Consider the following 21,036-nt stretch of genomic DNA (forward strand, 5'->3'; position numbering starts at 1 on the left):
ATGGTCTTAGAATAACACCAAATTTGGTACAATTCAACTTCCATATGAGGAATACTCCTCTATCAAATTTTACGTAAAAAATCATACAAGAAGATAGTTAACAAAACTACCAAAACTTAGGAAATTCTTAAAGCAAATCTGTCTTCTTGTTTTCTTTTCCTTTTTCAAACACTTTGCACCATGAAATCAGTCTCATTTTGGTTCATTTGTGAAACCAAGGTCCAAGAAACATTTCATAAGCAATTGATAGTGGGTTGATATCAAAATTTCGAAATAAAACATCTCACAAACAACTAAACCAGTCGGCCAGCAAAAGGAAGGGTTTTCCAGCTTTGCCGCAGTTTGGAAATTGAACCATATTTTACTCAATACAACTTGGAATTGAGAATGGTTGGTGGAGTTGGAAACTAGAATCATAAGGCTACATTTTATCAGAACAAATCGTTTTCAAAATCAATTCATAAGTGAGAGAAAATAAAACCATAAAATGCATCTTCTACCTTTCTCTTGGATAGACTATCAGAACAGGACAGCAATTTTGCCGAATCACTACTGCTCACTCATTTCGAACTAAAAAGTGAATTTTATACCGTTGGAAAGCTACAAATGTCTAGTTTCAAATGCCATAAATGGCACTCAATTTTGACTTTTGTACAAAGAGTTATATTTGATCAAAATGATACTGTTTAGATTGCCTGAACACGTTTTCCAGGTTTCTTCAATTTTCGAAATCTCAAATTTTACTTAACCAATTCAAATGATTTTTGGTAAAACTTTCTATACACCATATACAAATATATACATCAGTTTCACAGTCATTTGAGCATCAAAATTTCAAAATATAAGCAAGATAATAACAAGACAAATTCGGCCAGCATTCCTGCACAATTTTCTTTTGGCCTTTCCTTCATTTCTCACCATAATCTTTTCATCTACACACATAACAATCATATTCAAGCAATTACACCTCAAGCCAGCTACCTAGAGGTCACCACAAGACCGCTAGCCTAACATTTAAAGCAAGAAATTAAACACCTCAAGTCCGCAAGCCTAATCCATGCTTAGGGTTCAAACCCTTGCAAATAAAGCTCCAATCTTTGAAGAAAATGGAAAGGTTCAAAGTTGATGAAGATTACCTCTTAACTTTGGAAAAAACCAGAAATTTTGGACCGAAATTCTTCCAAGAAAACTCGCAAGATGAAGCCTTTCTCCAAGCTAAAGTTGCTTTCCAAGTGGTATGTGAGTTGTGTGAAGATTTAGAGGTGAAATAGCGTAAGATTGGATGGAGTTTTCTTTCCTTCTTCTTCCTTGGGGCTGCTGGCCAAAAAATGGAGAGAGATGAGAGAGGTTTGTATGCTAAAACTTGGGGAGAAAGAATGGAATAGTAGCCATAAGTGTTGGGTAAAAAGTCAACTCTTAATAGTGTCGCGCACGGGTATCATACCACCGTTTTCTCTCTTGTTTGTTATACTTGTGCACTAAACCTCCAATGAAATTCCTTTAACACTATAATTATTCACTTTTAGTAGTCTAGAATAAATTTCTTAAATCTCCACTTAACCGTTCCGACTCGATTTACGCGAACTTCCGATTCACGTGTGATAAAGCAAAACTTAAGGGTAATTCACACCACTAAAATATAATTAACTAACTCTAGGGCAGATAACTTATAAAATGACTAAATTAAGAATGAAAACCTGAGTCCTCAATCTTCAAGATCATTGCACTCTCGGATCGAATATTGTTTCGAAAAACGTGTATTTGCTATTTCTCGCTAAACGAGCCGTAGAAAAATAAAATTCGCGAACGGAACGTTATAAAAATATAAAAGAGATATTTTTGCATACAAATGGGTTTTAAAATGAATGAAATAAATTATTCGGAGTAAACGGATGAATAAATAATTAGTTAAGCCATTAAAATAATATAAAAGTAAGAAAATAAAATCTGGGTCCTCACACCGTTCAAACAATTAGACCGTTGATTTGTTAACGGATTAGCGGATCAACAGATCAACCCAATAAACCAACCGATTCGTAAGGAACTCGGCCTATATGTTGTTGTGGGAAAAATTTTGTGAAGATGCTTAAATGAAGGTTTGAAGATGAGACCTTATATGTAGAAGTAAAATGCAATCACCTCTAGACCAACAACCCATTTGTTAGTTATTTTGTCATTCTTATTGTAGACACCAAAATTTTGTCAATTTTTAATGTTTTCTTGGATTTTTTATATTTAATGAGGTATTTATTTTCTTACATTTTAATGTGTAATTTTCTCATTTTTGCAGGTTTGTTTTAGAAAAAGAAAAATAAAATAGAAAAAGAAACAAAAAAATGATTTTTGTAAAAATAAAAAATAAAAAATTAAATAAAAAAAAGAAAATGGAGACATCATGATGGCTTGGTCATCATGATGCCACCAAAGTCATTCTGCCACTTTTGATTGAAGGCATCCAACGAGAGAAACAAGAGAAGAGAAGGAAGCAACAGAAAGAAGAAAGAGGAAAGGAAGAAGAAGAAGAAGAAGAAGAAAAAATTGCAAAAGGGGGCTCCCAAAAGCTTCTCTAAATTCTCTCTCGGAGCCTTTTTCTTTTGATCTGAACACACACAAACTCCATTCTGGCACCTAGAATACATCTCTCGGCCTCTTCCTCTCAGGAGACAAAAAGACACCATTAGACAACTAAGAAAAAAATTCCAAATCACTCTCGGCTCTCCCTCTCCCAATTTCACATACACTCTCAACACCAACAACAACCCCCTATTCCTCTCTCTCGGATACAAGGAGAAAAGAAAAGAAACCAGAAAGGAAGAGCTAAGAAAACAAGTAGGGGAGGTTATCATCATCAAAAATTGCCATTGCCGCTACCTCTGTGTAATTTCTCCACTGCAAGACAATGTTAGGCTCTCATTTTTGCTTCTCCCTTGCTGTTCCTTGCCTTAAATTCAAAGTTGGTGCTGAAATTTTCCTTGGTTACTCAAATTCTTTATGTCCCGTACTATAAGCATGTAGAGACGTTAGTTTGTTCCTTTCTTTTGCTGGTTTTGTTATCATTATGTTGTTGGGAAATGGCATAATTAGATTAGAGAGAAAGGATATAAGGTTAGTGTATGCATGTCAAGTGTTTGTGAAAATGCCAAAAAGGAAAAAAGAACTAAATTAGTGAATTTTTTGTGCATAGCCTTGTTAAAATAGAGAACCATTAGCTAGCACAGGGGCTGGAAATGTTTGGTTATCCAAAATTTTGGATTTTTGAGCCTTAAAACCATTAGAATAATTTCCTTCATTTTTTGGGGCTGTTTTGACTTAATGCATCATTTTGTTGTTGTTTACTTGTCAAAATAAGATTATAGTTGTGATGTAGAAGTTATAAGGAGTGTTTTGGCATAAATTTTATGGTTTTTAGTGGTGATTATAGTGTTTTAAAAAAAATAAAAAATTGGGCTGTTTTTTGGGCATTTTGGCCACTTTCGGGTCATTTGTTTTTTCTTTTTTGTAAAAACTAGCTTTAAAAACGGAATCTACGCAAAAAATCGAGTTGGAGTATGTATTTTGATAACTTTTTTGTGACCGGAAAAATTTCGCCGGCGCCACCGGCAGCCGCCACAGCTGCCATGGCCACCAGAAGCGTCATCTGGCCAGGCAAGAAGAAGAAGAAACGGAGGGGGAAAGAAGAAAGAAAAGAAAAAGAAGAGAAAAGAAAAAGTGTTGGGCTAATGTTTTATTTTCGATTGGGCCAAGAGTTATTTTTGGTTGGGTTTTGGAAATGAGTTTTGGTTTATTTCTTTTGGGTTTCGGTTGGGCTAGTAGTCAGAGCCCATGCATTTTTTTGGTCGGGCTTGAGTGATAAAAGGATGGGCTGGACCGTTTATTTCTTTTGGATTTCGGCGAGGCTTAGGAATTTCATGCCAGAAAGGCCCGATGGCCTTTTCTTGCCCAATTCAGAAACAAAATTTGCACTTTAGCCCATGATCTTTGGAGTAGTTTTACTGTGGCCTAGAACATTTTAAATTTCTTTCACTTAGGTTCTTAAATTAATTGCACTTTGATCTCAAAACTTTATCTTTCATTTAATTTTGTCCCCTAAACTTTGGAAAAATTATATTTTTGAACCCAAAAGTTTTTCGATTTTTTGTAATTTAGTCCCTAGTGAATTTTGACCCTTTTTATTATGATTGTTTCTTTTCTTTAATAACTAATTATGTTACTTTTGAATATATTTAACTTGTAATTTTTAGATGTTCTTAAATTTCTTTACGTTTGACATATTAATGTGAATTTAGTATTTTATCATTATTATTATTTTCAATTAAATTGGTGCCATGATTTTTTTTGTTCATTTTGAGTATAAATAGGGCAATTTGACTCTATTTAGTTACCAATTCAAAAGGGAGGTATGTGAGAACCCGTAATTTTCTTAATTGCTAGGTTTTATTTTCTTTTAATTGCACGTTTTTTCACATTTTCTTATTTGGAAAATCTTAAAAATAATTTTTATGAGTAAATATGGTTTTTAAATCATTTTTCTAGTATCGCATAGTTTTTCAAAAATTAAGAGTATATATCGGACGTGGGACCTGCTAGTGCGAAAAGTTCAGAAAAATTCAGCCAGTTCGGTTAAGTTTTGGATACTGGATTTAATTTATCGGGTGTTATGAGATATTTAGAGGTTACCAAGTGGATTGGTGTGAGAGAGAGAAAAGGTTAGGCATGCAATTAATGAAAGTGACATGTGTCACTTAGAGGTTAAATCATACTTTTGACTTACTATTCATAACTTTACCATTTAAACCAAAAATTGACCAAAATTTCCTCAAATTTGCAAGCTTCTTGGCCGGCCCTTATCAAGCAAAAAGGAAAGAAAAGCTCTCCAATTTCTTAGCTCCAATCTTGCCCAATCTTTCAATTCAACTGGTTAATCTTCAAATTACTCCATAAAACCTCTTAAGTTAGTGAAGTTAAGCTTGGTTGTGAAGTGGTTTGAAAGCTTAAGGTGTCAAGTTGCTCCTCCTCTTGAGTTGTTAAGGTGAGTAGCTAAGAAACCTCTCTCCTCTATCTAATGATGTCTAATTAACAACTTGTGGTAGTTTAAGAGGTGAAATTGTGGGTTATTTTATGATTTTAGTGAGATTGATGACATTTTCTATTTATTTATGATTTTTCTGTTTTAATATGATTCATGTGGTGTGGCCATGTATGATGATTGGAAATGATCTAGAATGAAGCCTTAGTGGGTGAATGGTAGTTAATTGCAGAAAATTTCTGTTTTAGAAGGAACATTGGAAAGTTAGGGTTTCATTTTCCCTAATCCTGCCTGGCACTGTTCATCATAGTTAGAGGCCGAATTAGCCTTAGGTTAAAACATCAAAGTTGTATGGAATGATATTTTAGAGATGCCTGTAAAATTTCAGGCCAATCGGAGTAGCGTAACTTTTGAAAAGATCGAAATACCCTTGCTGCCCTGTTTCTACCCGAACTTGAGAATTGCTTCTGTAATTGGCTAATTTGATTGGGAATATGACTGATTTGGTTGTTGAGGTCTTCTGATGAAATTTAGCCTGGTGTCTTAGCTTTCGAATGGCTTTGATTTCACTTGATTTGGACTTAGGTAGCCTGAATTACGTTTCGTTAACCAGAATGCGGTTTGTTAACCTGTTTTTGAGGTTCTGGTTTAGTATATTAAATTTTTGACCTAGTTGCACTAGAAACTGGACTGAGTGGCCTTCTTCAACATTGTAGCCCTATCTCTTAGCTTTGAAACGGTGTGTCTTGTACCTCCATCCGATAACCGTAGTGCCAGTGGTGGCAAAACCGCTAAACGACGTCAAAACTGTTTTTAGGTTTTAGGACCTACCTTTCATTCCGATTATTTTCCTAGCTAAATCTTGTACTTGAATGATTATGAGCCTATTGAACGGCTGTTATAATGAATTGATGTTGTGTAAGACTTTGGGATTGCTTGAGGAAATAATGAAGCCATAAGTGGCTGGGAAAATAGGTAAATACAAAGGGCATGCTGCCAAAATTTTAGGGCTATGTGAGTCTTTCAATTGAGTTGATCTTAGTACAAATAAAGGGTTTTGGGGGTTGTTTATAACCCTAGGACCAACTGTTATCTTTTTGCTCTGTATTAGTACTTAACTTGGGGCAGCATATGACATCTAGTCGAGCCTTATTTGTGCATTTCGTTTACTCGATTTTGGATGTGAAACCTTCAATTAGTTTACTTTAATGATTTTAGGGTTTCTTGGAGATCAAAGCCAATCTGAAGTGAAAACTTTTGAAGTATCTGTAGTTAAACCGGTGAGTGTACCACTCCCCTCAATTGCTGTTTAACTTGATTTCTGCCCTGCAATCTATGATTTAAATGACTGCACTATCTGTTTATTTTGTTTGAGACGAGGGTGTACTTTATCACACTCGTTCTCTTGTCTGTTCATATGCCAATTTTGGTGCGAATCTGAATCTGTGTCTGTATCTGTTATCTGTATCTGTATCTGTATCTGTTCGGACGTCGTTTGGAAACTTGTATCCAACGACCTTTCTGTGACCTCTGAGCTCAACACCTATGGCTAGTTATTCGAGTCGGGCCGGCAAGGGCCTGGTCGATTAGATAACAAACTACGGTAGTCTGTTTTGGGATCTTTGGGTATTGAGACCCTTGATTCCGGTATACTCTAGTATTACCACTTCTGTTCTGTTCGATGTTCGGGCCCGGTAGGGGTATGTTTGGTGGACGGAAAATTGGTGTAAAGTGGGGTCTACGGATATGTTGGTTCTATTTATGTTGACGGAGAGTCAACGGGTTCGGATCAAGTACTGCAGATGGAAATCTGGCTCTTGAGAGCCACCTGTATCCTTTCCTTTGAATCATTGTGTCTAATCTAGTTTCTTTTATATCTGGTATATGTATCTGATGGGTTAAACGTGAAAGACCATGATTTTACCCCTATATGTTTGGAACCTCATTGAGCGAAAGCTCACCCCTTCCTGTTACCTTTGTTTTCCTTGCAGGGAACCACTTCTTGGAACTATGGCTTTGAAGCATGAGTTGAGCTAGTTAGATATTTTGTATTGCTCCTTAATAGTTGGAAACCCTAATTGTACTTGCTCTTTTGAAAACTAAGCCCTAATGATATTTTGTGTAGTGCGAATACCTCGGATTGCACTGTATATTCAATTGTTCAAGACTCCAATGTACATATATGTATAAGTGTTTGACCTTGTCTAGTAAATGTATTCCGCTGAGACTATGATTTTTGGTTTGGTGGGCATGTTCTCACCTTAGTTGTTTCCAATTGTGCATTTTCTTTTGGTCCTATCGCGCGCACTATATCGGGTTTGTGTAAATCGACTTCGTAGTCCCGGCGAAAGCTGGGCAGGCGGTCCGCTAACCCCTTTAGTACGCCTTAGGGGATGGTGGGGCCGTCACAGGTGGTATCAGAGCCTGCTTCGCGTGGTCTCTGCGCGGAGTGAGCCTGGACTGAGTGGTGAATAGGTATGGAGGATTAAATACTAGTCCGAGCAAAAGCTATGAATTGCGAAGGTTCTAGGCCTTAAATTTTCTTATGATATTTGAGGATCATAGATAGGTATGTCGGGTAGAAATTTTGATTGTAGATAGTTTACTCTTGGAACTGGCCAACTCGAGATATGAATTATTTTATTTCGGATTCTCGCGCCCGAGTACTCTAAAGTTGAGGCGGTGTTAAGTATTTGGAGATTTCATTTTGGAACCATGAACAGGCTTTGTCTGACTAGAATGAGCACAAGAGGTCAATGGACATCTAGTTTGGATAGTAAGTGACGTGAGAGACCAGACGGGCTGATACTGGGACGACTTCACCTTTTCCTTTTGGTTCACCCGTATATTCCTACCACCTGACGTTAGTATATGTGTTTGTGTACATGGTTATCTGTCCAACTTGATATGTAATTGTGTACTTGCTTATCCGTCTTTTGATATGGTGTGTTAGGTGCAATATGTTATTTGTGTAATTGGTATATTGGATTTTGTTATTTTATTTACTGCATTCATTCATTAAAGTACCCTTTTGGAAAGAAAAGAGAGAGGGAAGGGAAAACTATATATATCTGAAGGAAGACGTGGTTGCGGATATGGTCCTAACTGTGGAACAAAACGAGGCCAGGGGTCAAGAGAAGAAAAGGGGGGAAAGAATAGCTGAGCAAAACATGGACCGAGAGTGCCACGTGTGTGCAAGAATTTATTATGACCCATTGTTTTGCTCGACAGGCTACCATCTGAGTTCCAGCAATTTTGTGAGATGACACATTGGGTTGAGATGTATAAGGAAATGTCGGTTCTCCGAGACGAAATAGAAGTTCAAAAGAACCTAGCCGCATACTGGGAAGGGCGATGGAAGCACGAGTACTCAGAGAAAATTGAGCTCTTGCACAAGAATTTAGAGCTAAAAAGGAAATACGATGGGATTTCCGAAGAGGCCTTAACAATGGCACGAAGCACTACTTCTATGGGGGTTACAGAAAAAACTCAAAGGACAGAAATTGCAAGGCCACAAGTGAAGACCTTCCATGCAAAGAAAAGGAGCGCATCTCGTGAGAGTCAAAGGTCAGAACAGGGTAAGTGAGGTAGGCCATTTGCTAAGAAGGGTCGTGGAGCGGGTGGTTTGACAATTTGTGGTTATTGTAGGAAATCCAATCATATTGAAGTGGATTGTTGGAAAAAGGGGAGGAGGTGTATGCGCTGTGGTAGCGCCGAGCATCAGATTGCTAATTGCTCGGGTTTATTGCACGAAAAGAAAGGAATCCAGCAGCCAACCCAGACCGACCCTGGACCGTCAACTAGAGAAGGGACTGGAAGGAAGAGTCTCGTTTCTTCTGAGGACGTAGAAGGTACAGGCTACTGGTTACTTGAGTTTTGCTCGATTCCGCTCAGAGAAAATTTCGAGGACGAAATTTCTTTAAGAGGGAAAGAGTGTGAGAACCCGTAATTTTCTTAATTGCTTGGTTTTATTTTCTTTTAATTGCACGTTTTTCCACATTTTCTTATTTGAAAAATCTTAAAAATAATTTTTATGAGTAAATATGATTTTTAAATCATTTTTCTAGTATCGCATAGTTTTTGAAAAATTAAGAGTATATATCGGATGTGGGACCCGCCGTGCGAAAAGTTCGAAAAAATTCGGCTAGTTCGGTTAAGTTTTGGATACTGGGTTTAATTTATCGGGTGTTATGAGATATTTAGAGGTTACCAAGTGGATTGGTGTGAGAGAGACAAAAGGTTAGGCATGCAATTAATGAAAGTGACATGTGTCACTTAGAGTTTAAATCTTACTTTTGACTTACTATTCATAACTTTACCATTTAAACCAAAAATTGACCAAAATTTTCTCAAATTTGCAAGGTTCTTGGCCGGCCCTTATCAAGCAAAAAGGAAAGAAAAGCTCTCCAATTTCTTAGCTACAATCTTGTCCAATCTTTCAATTCAACTGATTAATCTTTAAATTACTTCATAAAACCTCTTAAGTTAGTGAAGTTAAGCTTGGTTGTGAAGTGGTTTGAAAGCTTAAGGTGTCAAGTTGCTCTTCCTCTTGAGTTGTTAAGGTGAGTAGCTAAGAAACCTCTCTCCTCTATCTAATGATGTCTAATTAACAACTTGTGGTAGTTTAAGAGGTGAAATTGTGGGTTATTTTATGATTTTAGTGAGATTGATGACATTTTCTATTTATTTATAATTTTTCTGTTTTAATATGATTCATGTGGTGTGGCCATGTATGATGATTGGAAATGATCTAGAATGAAGCCTTAGTGGGTGAATGGTGGTTAATTGTAGAAAATTTCTGTTTTGGAAGGAAAATTGGAAAGTTAGGGTTTCATTTTCCCTAATTCTGCCTGGCACTATTCATCATAGTTAGAGGCCGAATTAGCCTTGAATTAAAAAATAAAAGTTGTAGGGAATGATATTTTAGATATGCCTGTAAAATTTCAGGCCAATCGGAGTAGCGTAGCTAGTGAAAAGACTGAAATACCCTTGCTTCCCTGTTTCTACACCAACTTGAGAATTGCTTCTGTAATTGGCTAATTTGATTGGGAATATGACTGATTTGGTTGTTGAGGTCTTTTGATGAAATGTACCCTGGTGTCTTAGATTTCGAATGGCTTTAGTTTCACTTCATTTGAACTTAGGTAGCCTGAATTACGTTTCGTTAACCAGAATGCGGTTTGTTAACCTGTTTTTGCAGTTCTGGTTTAGTATATTAAATTTTTGACCTGGTTGCACTAGAAACTGGACTGAGTGGCCTTCTTAAACATTGTATCCCTATCTCTTAGCTTCGAAACGGTGTGTCTTGCACCTCCATCCGATAACCGTAGTGCCAGTGGTGCCAAAACCGCTAAATGACGTCAAAACTGTTTTTAGGTTTTAGGACCTACCTTTCATTCCGATTATTTTCCTAGCTAAATCTTGTACTTGAATGACTATGAGCCTATTGAATGGCTGTTATAATGAATTGATGTTGTGTAAGACTTTGGGATTGCTTGAGGAAATAATGAAGCCATAAGTGGCTGGGAAAATAGGTAAATACAAAGGGCATGCTGCCAAAATTTTAGGGCTAGGTGAGTCCTTCAATTGAGTTGATCTTAGTGCAAATAAAGGGTTTTGGGGGTTGTTTATAACCCTAGGACCAACTGTTATCTTTTTGCTTTGTATTAGTACTTAACCTGGGGCAGCATATGACATCTAGTCGAGCCTTACTTGTGCATTTCGTTTACTCGATTTTGGATGTGAAACCTTCAATTAGTTTACTTTGATGATTTTAGGGTTTCTTGGTGATTAAAGTCAATCTGAAGTGAAAACTTTTGAAATATCTATAGTTAAACCGGTGAGTGTACCACTCCCCTCAATTGCTGTTTAACTTGATTTCTGCCCTGCAATCTATGATTTAAATGACTGCACTATCTGTTTATTTTGTTTGAGACGAGAGTGTACTTTATCACACTCGTTCTCTTGTCTGTTCATATGCCAATTTTGGTGCGAATCTGAATCTGTATCTGTATCTGTTATCTGTATCTATATCTGTATCTGTATCTGTTCGCACGTCGTTTGGAAACTTGTATCCAACGACCTTTCTGTGACCTCTGAGCTCAACACCTGTGGCTAGTTATTCGAGTCGGGCCGGCAAGGGTCTGGTCGATTAGATAACATACCACGGTAGTCTGTTTTGGGATCTTTGGGTATTGAGACCCTTGATTCCGGTATACTCGAGTATTACCACTTCTGTTCTGTTCGATGTTCGGGCCTGGTAGGGGTATGTTTGGTGGACGGAAAATTGGTGTAAAGTGGGGTCTACGGATATGTTGGTTCTATTTACGTTGACGGAGAGTCAACGGGTTCGGATCAAGTACTGCAGATGGAAATCTGGCTCCTGAGAGCCACCTGTATCCTTTCCTTTGAATCATTGTGTCTAATCTGGTTTCTTTTATATCTGGTATATGTATCTGATGGGTTAAACGTGAAAGGCCATGATTTTACCCCTATATGTTTGGTACCTCATTGAGCGAATGCTCACCCCTTCCTGTTACCTTTGTTTTCCTTGCAGGGAACCACTTCTTGGAATTGTGACTTTGAAGCATGAGTTGAGCTAGTTAGATATTTTGTATTGCTCCTCAATGGTTGGAAACCCTAATTGTACTTGCTCTTTTGAAAACGAAGCCCTAATGATATTTTGTGTAGTACGAATATCTCGGATTGCACCGTATATTCAATTGTTCAAGACTCCAATGTACATATATGTATAAGTGTTTAACCTTGTCTAGTAAATGTATTCCGCTGAGACTATGATTTTTGGTTTGGTGGGCATGTTCTCACCTTAGTAGTTTCCAATTGTGCATTTTCTTTGGGTTCTATCGTGCGCACTATATCGGGTTTGTGTAAATCGACTTCGTAGTTCGGGCGAGAGTTGGGCAGACGGTCCGCTAACCCCTTTGGTACGTCTTAGGGGAAAGTGGGGCCGTCACAAGGTACCCCTATTATTATTATTTTAATGTCAATTACGTGCTCTTATGTGCTCCTACGTGTTCCTATGTGTTTATATATTTTTATATGCTTTATTTATTGATTTAAATGTTCATTCAAATTTTCTTATATTTATTTAGTTAATTTTTATAAGTATTTGAGAGGCATTTAAATACCTTAAAAAATGTAATAGATAGGATAACTAGATTTGTTTTATTATATTTTTCCATTTTAGATTGTAATTAGGTCCCCTATTGTAATAGATAGGGTAGATAGGATTTTTTATTTCCCTATTTTAGATTGTAGTTAGATTCCCTACTGTAATAGATAGGTTTTTACGTGTTTATGTGGCTTATGTGTTATATGCTTTATCCGCTTTCCTTAGGATTTTTGCATCTAGATATTATGTTTATGTGTTACATGCTACGTGCTCTTATGTATTTATTTGTTTTAATTTACGTCTTATTTGTTTTTGTGACGGCCCCACCTCCTCCTAGGGCGTACCCCAGGGTTCGGCGGGCCGCCTGCCCAGCTCTCGCTGGGACTCAGTCAATCACTACATTCCTCAAATAAATTACAAGATAAATCTCATATATACATCAAATTCTCCAATAATTTTCGTACCATAAGCGAAGCGAAAACCAGTTAACGTACACATACATCCATTCAAGTCCGAACGTTCATACAAACCCTAATAACAACTATTACACAAGAGGAAAATCCAAATTTAAACCATCAATGAGATAATCCATCCATTCACATGAACAAGCACTACAAGCCATTTCTTCGTCTCGAGTCCTGTGGAGGGGAATAAAATAGTTTTGGGGTGAGTTAGAAACTCAGTGAGTAACCAGCAAAATCAGTAAGCAAATATATTTCAAGATAATGCACTTCAATGATGTCATGAATCAAGGATCAAATGTACATTTATCGCTCTCGTGAGCCAGTGAAATCATTGCACTTAAACACCCAACGCTCAAAAGATTATTTAACGATAAGCAATAAGGGGGAGCAACGTTGGTGCTCCAGATCATGTCATGAACTCACGAAAGTGGTGGAGAGGTTGGCTCCAGGTAAATAGTAGAGGAGACGTTGGTGTTCAGCACAAGACTCCCCAAGAACTCATTTAAGCCAAATCATTTCATGGACTCACATGCGCGCACACATGATATGCAAATGAGTAAATAATGCAAGATACATTTCAAAAGTACTTTGGAAACAGTTTAGGGTCACTCACCTCCACGGCTCAAAAACCATCCGTCATATATTATTACCTTGCCCGAGTCCAAGCCCTAAAACCCAAAAATAGATTTGACGTCATTTTGCGTATTGGACACAACCAGCGTTACGATTATCGGATTGGGGTGTAATTTATACCTTTGTGAAGCTAAGACAGAAGGCTACAACTTTGATGAAGGCTACTCAGTCCATTTTACAATGTATCTAGGTCAAATTTACCAAAACAACCCCAGATTTTCTAATTTGAAGTTTACTATGGCTGTCCTAACTCCTTCAGTCATATCTCATAATATACAACTCCAATTCAAGTGATTCCAAAGCCATATGAAAGCTAAGACACAAGGTTAGAATTCTTAAGAAGACATCAACAACCAAATCAATAGTATTCTTGGTCAAAACAACCAATTACAGAAGCTGATTAGCATGCTCGGATAGAAACAGGGTAGCAGGGGTATTTTGGTTTTTTCACATGATACAGTGCTCGGATCGAGTTGAAATTTTGTAGGCAACTATAAAACATCATTTTCTACAACTTTCATGTTCTGAGCTAAAGGTAATTCGGTCTCTAACATACTCAAACAGAAACGGGCAGAACTGAACTATAAGAAATCTCAATTCTGGAATTTTCTCAAACAACCATAGAAATCACCAAATCTTCCACACAAACCCACAAAAGTGATATATAAACCATCATTAACCCTTATTAGCATCTTACAACATCAAAATCAACATTTCTACTCAATTGCTATAAACTTTTACAAGGGTTCAAGGCTGCTTTACCTTCCAAAGGTGGGTTCACAAGGTTGCACTTCAAGAACCAAGTTCCTTAGCTTTCTTTTGCTCTAACTCCCAAGCTTGTTGGATGGGTTGTACAAAATCAGAATTTTTTTCTTGTTCTTTCTCTTATTTTCTCTTGGTTTTTCTCCCCTATTTTCTCCCTAGAGCTGGCCGAAATTCTCCTTGTTGTTTTGGCCTTTGGTCTTGCTAAGAAGATTAATACTAAGTCACTTGGTCAAAGTCCAACACCTTTTTGATTAGCCAATCACAATTAAGCTTAGGAACTTCATGCAACCTTTAGGAAGTCTAGCAATTTGTGATTAACCAAATGTCACACTATGGCCCCAACTTCTTTTAATCTTTACAATTAACTCCAATGAGTTGTCAAAAATATACCGCCTTTACCGCACTAGCGGGTCCCACGTCCATAATACACTTCAAACTTAACGTGGACTAACTTGTATCAAGGAAATGATTTGAAAACTATATTCTCTTATAAAAATGTATAAGAAATTAATATATATTGAAAAAAAAGCATAAAATTATAGACAAGAAAACAAAATAATGTCTCGAAAATATACAAAAATTTTCGGATTCTCATACTCCTTCTTTCGGGATGTCACAGTTTTACTGTGTATTATGAATGCATGACATCACCACATTAGTCTAACGCTAGTTGTGGTTTCTCCCTTCGCCTACTTGCTAGTCCAACGCTAGTAAAGTTCTTTAAAAATGGGTTAGTCCAATGTTAGACTCTTAGATCGTTCGTGTGTTAGATTCATTTTGTGTGACATTCATTACATTTTCATGCATATTTTTATTTTTAGGATCTTTTCTTATTTGTATGATATTTTCTATTATATTATCCCCTATCCTCTATTCTTTATATGTGTTAATCATATCATTTAAAATTGTATCTCATTTAAGAAATTGTAAAATAAGTTAGTTCATTTGCTTGTTCATATTAGGAGAATTATTCTTTGAACATGGATATGGGTGATTATAAATCTTTAGTTTAAATACTCCATTGTTTCCTATATAAGAAAATTATGTCAAGAGTTTTTGTCTCCCATACTCATTATGTTGCATTCCTATTCTTTGGTCACTTATACCTATATATATAATTTAACTTTCTTTTCTTTTAATTTCATCATTTGCATACTCGTGACCTCTTCGAGGAAGTATTTTGGCCTTCGCAATTAATGCGATTGGTATCAATTAAATCATTGAATGGATATTTTGTCCCTCTCGATGTTTTTATAAATTTAGATTTGCATTCATGTAGGAAACATCCAAACGTAACAAAATTAAGGATTAGATTAGGAAAATTTTAACTAAACCTCACAACTAGCTTAGACTAGATTGAAAGGGTGCCTTAAGTTTGAATTAATCGAATCTTTGCCTTCCCTTTCTTCAATCGTGACTCTCGAACTCATTTTCTCTCGTTTTTCAAAGACTTAAGGCGATTCTTTTTTTTCTTAAAAATCCTTTTAGACTAAATTTTGGACCCAAACTATCGCATTCTTTAAAGTCTCATTTTAGGTCATTTTTTACTTATTTTAAAATAAAATCACATCTTCTTTTGTAAAAATTTATTTTTCATCGCGAAAAATGGAGCGTAGACACTTATATTATATATTATATTTTTATTCATATTTTATTTTTCCAAATAAATTTTATTTGGAATCTTTTAATAATATTTTATTATTCCTCAAACTCTATAAGTTATGAAATGGATTTAAAAAATAACATATTACAAAATTCATTTTAAAGGCAAATATCGTTCTTAATAAGCTTTCGCACTTAAAATTCATAAATAGGTTAGATAATTATACTTAGATAAAATTTTATACTTGAATTTTGGTGGATTACTAATTAAATTTAGGTTGTTAATTCTTTAATTCTTATAAGAATTAATGATTCTACAATAAATTAGACTAATTGAAGCTATAATAAATTTTATGAGATATAATATTTAAATATATTTAGTGACCCACCGGTTCGATCACTCATCTAATGGTTGAACCAGTAATCTGTTGATTCACTTCTTTTGTTAGGTTTCTCTCTGAGTTGGGTTTAATAACTATGCTCGTAAGACACTTAAAACTTACTTAAGTCCATTGTATTTATAATCACTAAGAGAAGATGTGAGAACCCGTAACTTTTCCATTTGTTAGGTTTTATAATTTTTCTAGGCTTTCTTATATTCAATGGCTTGTTTTCTACACTTTCTGTATCCGAAAAATTTTCTAGATTATTTTTACGAGTAAATATAGTTTTTAGATGATTTTTCTAGTATCGAATAGATTTTGAGAAATTAAGAACGTATATCGGACGTGGGACCCACTAGTGCGAATAGTTCGGAAAAATTCGGCCAATAAGGTTAAGTTTCGGATACTGTGTGAAATTTATCGGGTGTTAAGAGATAAGTAGAATGTGTGAAGTGATTGATGTGAGAGGGAAAAAGAAAGATAAGAATGCATTAATGAGTGTGACAAGTGTCACAATATGGTTGGTTGTGACTTAAGAAACACTATTCACCTTTTGACAATTTTTTTTGACTTTTACCACTTGAGTTAAATATCTCAAAAATTACAAAAAAATTCACTCTTCTCCCTTCCCTCTTGGCCGGCCACCTTGAAGCTCAAAAGAAGGAAAACTCTTCCAAATTCTAGCCTCCATATAGCTCAAATCTTCCAAGAAAATTACTTAAACTAGTTTCTACTCCATAAAAATATTTCTTCTAGTGCTAGTAAGTGTATTAGTGAAGCTTGTTTGAAGGTTTAAGGTGTCCAACATCCTCCTCTCTCTTGATTTCTTGGTAAGTGATGCTTGAACACCATACTACACCTATTGATGCTTATGTTAGGCTTATTAGTGGTTAGAGTGCAGAAATTTCTGGTTTTTATCTTGGTTTGAAGTGATTTCATGAAGTTTTTCATTTATTGATGATTTTTCTGGTTTCATATGATCTTGATGGTGTGGTTGTTTTTGATGGTTGGTAATAAGGGGCTTTGGCTCTAGTAGGTGCATATGATAGAAAATTGCAATCAATTTTGGATTTGGAAGAATTTCTGGAAAACTAGGGTTCTTGGTTGAACATTCTGTCCGAAATTTTAGGTCATAGATAGAGGCCGAATTGGACTTTGCTCAAAACATGAAAGTTGTAGGTATTGATGAGTTTGAAGTGCCTGGAAAATTTCAGGGCATTTGGAGTAGTGTAGAGTGAGTTATGCCGGTTTTACTGTTGCTGTTCTGGGTGAACAGAATGTGCGATCTGCGATAGTAATTGTCTGTTTTGACTGGAATTGGTTTGGATTTGGTTGTTGGTGTCTTCTGATGAAATGTAGCTGGATGTCTTAGCTAACTTATGCCTTTGGAATTTCGGAATTTGGACTTGTATGGACTGAGATATACCGATTACAGTTTTCTGTGTTTTGCAAACCTGTTTTGGTAATTCTGGTATAGTATTTGGCATTTTCGAACTAGTTAAACTAGGAACTGCGTTGAGTGACCTTCTACATTGTTGTAGCCCTGTTTCATAGCTTCGAAACGGTGGGTCTTACACCCCCATCCGATAACCGTAGAGAATTTTACACCATTACCGCATAATAAGGGCAAAACAGTTTTCTATTTGGGGCCAAGACTAAGGCCATTTTCTAATTTCTGGTTTGCTATTATGCTCATTTATGCATATGAAACCCTATTGGGGTTGTGTTTAGCATTGCTATATGACTCGTTATCGAGTCTCTTTTAGGGCTTGCTTTCATTTCGGTTGTTTCCTAGTTAACTTTTGTACTTGTACCACTTTGAGCCTAGTGAACGGCTTTTGGGAAATGAGATGAATTTTGTGTGAGATGTTGGGACTGATTTGAGGATAGAAAGAAGCCTTAATGGCTGGAAAAGTAAGAAATTTAGGGGAAGTGCTGCCCGATTTTCTAGGCCGTTTGGTTCCTTTAAGTTGGGTTTGCCTTTTGGTAGAATGAAAGGCTTTTGGGTTGTTTGCGCCTAGGTCTTCATGCTACCTTTTCATTTCCAAGGGAATCATGTTTTTGCATTCTTGCATTAGTATTTATTTGGCAAGGCGTACGACGTGTAGTCGAGCCTCACATGTGCATTCTGTTTACTCGATTCCGGAAGTAAAACCTTCAATTGGTTTATTTTGATTATTTTAGGGTTTCTTGGCGATTAAGGCCAATCTGAAGTGAAAACTTTTGAAGTTGAGCCGGTGAGTGTACCACTCCCCTCCATTGCTGTTTAACTTGATTTCTGCTCTGCAATCTGTTTATTTGTTCGAGACGAGGGTGTACTTTATCACACTCGTTCTCTAGTCTGTTCATATGCCAATTTACTATGTAAAATTTGAATCTGTTATCTGTGTCTGCATCTGTTCGGATTTCTATGACCTATGAGCTCAATCCTGTGGCTAAGTTATTCGAGTCGGGCCGGCAAGGGCCTGGACGATTAGATAACGAACCACGGTAGTCTGTTCGGGGATTTTTGGGTATTGAGACCCTTGATTCCGGTATACTCGAGTATTACCATTTCTGTTCGGTTACGGTGAGCGGGCCCGGTAAAGGGGTGTTTGGTGGACGGAATTCGGTGTAAAGAGGGGTCTACGGACGTTTTGGTTCTATATACGTTGACGGAGAGTCAACCGGTTTGGATCAAGTACTGCGCTGGAAATTTGGCTCCTGAGAGCCACCCGTATCCTTCTGATTTGAATCATTGGCTTCTGTACTTTACATCTGACATGTGTATCTGATTTGTTAAATGTGAAATGCCATGATTTTAATGCTATTTGTTTGGTACCTCATTGAGCGCAAGCTCACCCCTTTCCGTTCCTTTTGTTTTCCTTACAGGAAAATAAACCCTTTTGGTCTGGATTTGACAAATGGCTGCCAAATTGAGCTAGATGAACATATCTTTTGTATAGCTCATGTATTAAAACCCTAAGTGTACTTTTGGGGCGTTTTCTCTTTTGATTTGGCAAACCGTGTATATGTATTAACTTTTGAAAGCTTTTGTATGTCATTTTGATTTGTAAACGCTAAAGTTCAGATGTGAATGTTTGTTAGCTATTTCGGTTGGGTTCTGACGGGTCGGTTACTATTCCTGGCCGGCTCCGGATTTCATTTTTTTTATTTTGGGTTATTTTACCATTTTGATGTGTTTACGCGAGTTTGTAAGTTCCGGATTGAAGCGGATAGCTCTAATCTGATCCGTAGTCCTGGCGAGAGTTGGGCAGGCAGTCCGGTAACCCCTTTGGTTCGCCTTAGGGGAAAGTGGGGCTGTTACAAGTGGTATCAGAGCCACTTCGCGTGGTCTCTGCGCGGAGTGAGACTGGGCCAGTGGTGTTATGGTCCTGACTTCGTGATTATGTCTTAGTGCTCGTTGGGGCATAAGCTATGAACCGTGCATGTCATAAGTGTAAAGATCTTTATCATGGGACTCGAGGAAGCTAGGTATGTATGTCGGGTAGGAATCCTTAATAAAGATGGTTTACTCTTGGGACCGGCCGGCTCGAGTTGTGAATTATCTTAGATGGGATTCTTGCGCCCGAATACGAAAGATATGAGGGCCTAGGTTAGAAAGGATTTGATGAACTAGAAAGGCCATTCCTCGGTGGATCGTCTATGTTTGTACCTGACTTAACTGGCTGTATGTATGTGTGTGGCTTAATTTTGACCGGCTTGTATATACATGTTTTGATCTTGTTTGTAATGTATAAATGTGTGTTATCATAAAAGTTTTGAGTGTTACTTACATGCATCGTGCTTATTTTGGTTTAGTATTATTGCCTAGACCAAGTAAAACTCATGGAAGGTACACGGAGTGGACGGGGCCGTGGGCGTGCAAATAGGCAACCTACACCTGAAAGGGGTACTGGGGAAACCTCATCTGGACCAAACCCTGAACTTAGGATTGACCCCAATGTCCAAATAGCTGCTGCCATGCAGCAAATGACTGTTTTGCTAGCCCAAGTGGTGCACCAACAAGGTCAAAACCCTAACCCTAACCCTGGGAATCCTGGTAATCACATGGAGGGCGAGGATAGAGCCCTTGAGAGATTTCAGAAGTTCTCCCCACCCAAATTTCTTGGAGGCCCTGATCCTGACGTAGCTGAGAAGTGGCTGGAGAAGATGATCGATATTTTCGCTGCCTTACATTATACCGAGGAGAGACAGGTGACATTTGCTGTCTTTCAACTAGAGGGAGCCGCCCGTTCCTGGTGGAATGTCATTCGAATGAAATGGGAAAGAGAACAAACCCCGAGGACGTGGGCGAACTTTATGAGAGAATTTAATGCCAAGTTTTTCCCTCCTCTCATCCAAGAAAAGAAGGAAGATGAATTCATTCGGTTTCGCCAGGGAACACAAACCGTAGCCGAGTATGAGAGTCAATTCACTCGGTTGTCTAAGTTTGCGCCTGAACTGATCATAACCGAACAAAGACGGATAAGGCGTTTTATTCAGGGGCTAAATGTTGAGATTCAAAAGGATTTGGCTGTAGCTCAACTTAGTACCGTTAGTGACGCTGTGGAGAAAGCTCAACGGGTTGAAGATGCGAGGTTACAAGTTAGAAACTTCCAAACCAAGAAAAGGGGCTTTCCTGGGAGCAGCTCGGAACAGGAAGATAAGAGCACACCCCCTAAGAGTGGAAAAGGAAATGGGGGAGTACGACAACCGGGGGTGGCTAGTGGTGTCTCATCGGGAGGATCGGTCACTGCTACTTGAGGTCCCTGTGGATATTGCGGAGGGCCAAGTCATACGGAAACAAATTGCTGGAAGAAGGAAGGAAAATGCTTGCGCTGTGGAAGCGCTGAACATCGGATTGCTAACTGTCCAGCTCGCCTGCGCGAGCGGAGAGGGACCCTACCACTGACCAAGCCCAATTCTCAGCAACCCGCCAAGAGCAACCCTGGACAGACGAAAGGAGAAGGGACGGGATCGAAGGCACAAGCTCGAGTATATTCTCTAGAGCAGCATCAGGTCCCTGACTCGTCTGAGGATGGAGAAGGT

General features: G+C 37.5%; 1 long non-coding RNA gene across 1 annotated transcript; it reads left to right on the top strand.

Moving 5' to 3' along the window:
• The first annotated feature begins 2,440 nt into the window (after positions 1 to 2,440).
• LOC140017008 (uncharacterized) lies at positions 2,441 to 11,866 on the top strand. Its single transcript, XR_011823289.1, has 3 exons — positions 2,441 to 2,901; positions 6,245 to 6,306; positions 11,583 to 11,866. It is a non-coding gene; the product is annotated as an uncharacterized lncRNA (long non-coding RNA).
• Positions 11,867 to 21,036: the final 9,170 nt, after the last annotated feature.

The sequence above is a fragment of the Coffea arabica genome, chromosome 11c (genome assembly GCF_036785885.1).
Source record: "Coffea arabica cultivar ET-39 chromosome 11c, Coffea Arabica ET-39 HiFi, whole genome shotgun sequence".
NCBI classification, from domain to species: domain Eukaryota; kingdom Viridiplantae; phylum Streptophyta; class Magnoliopsida; order Gentianales; family Rubiaceae; genus Coffea; species Coffea arabica.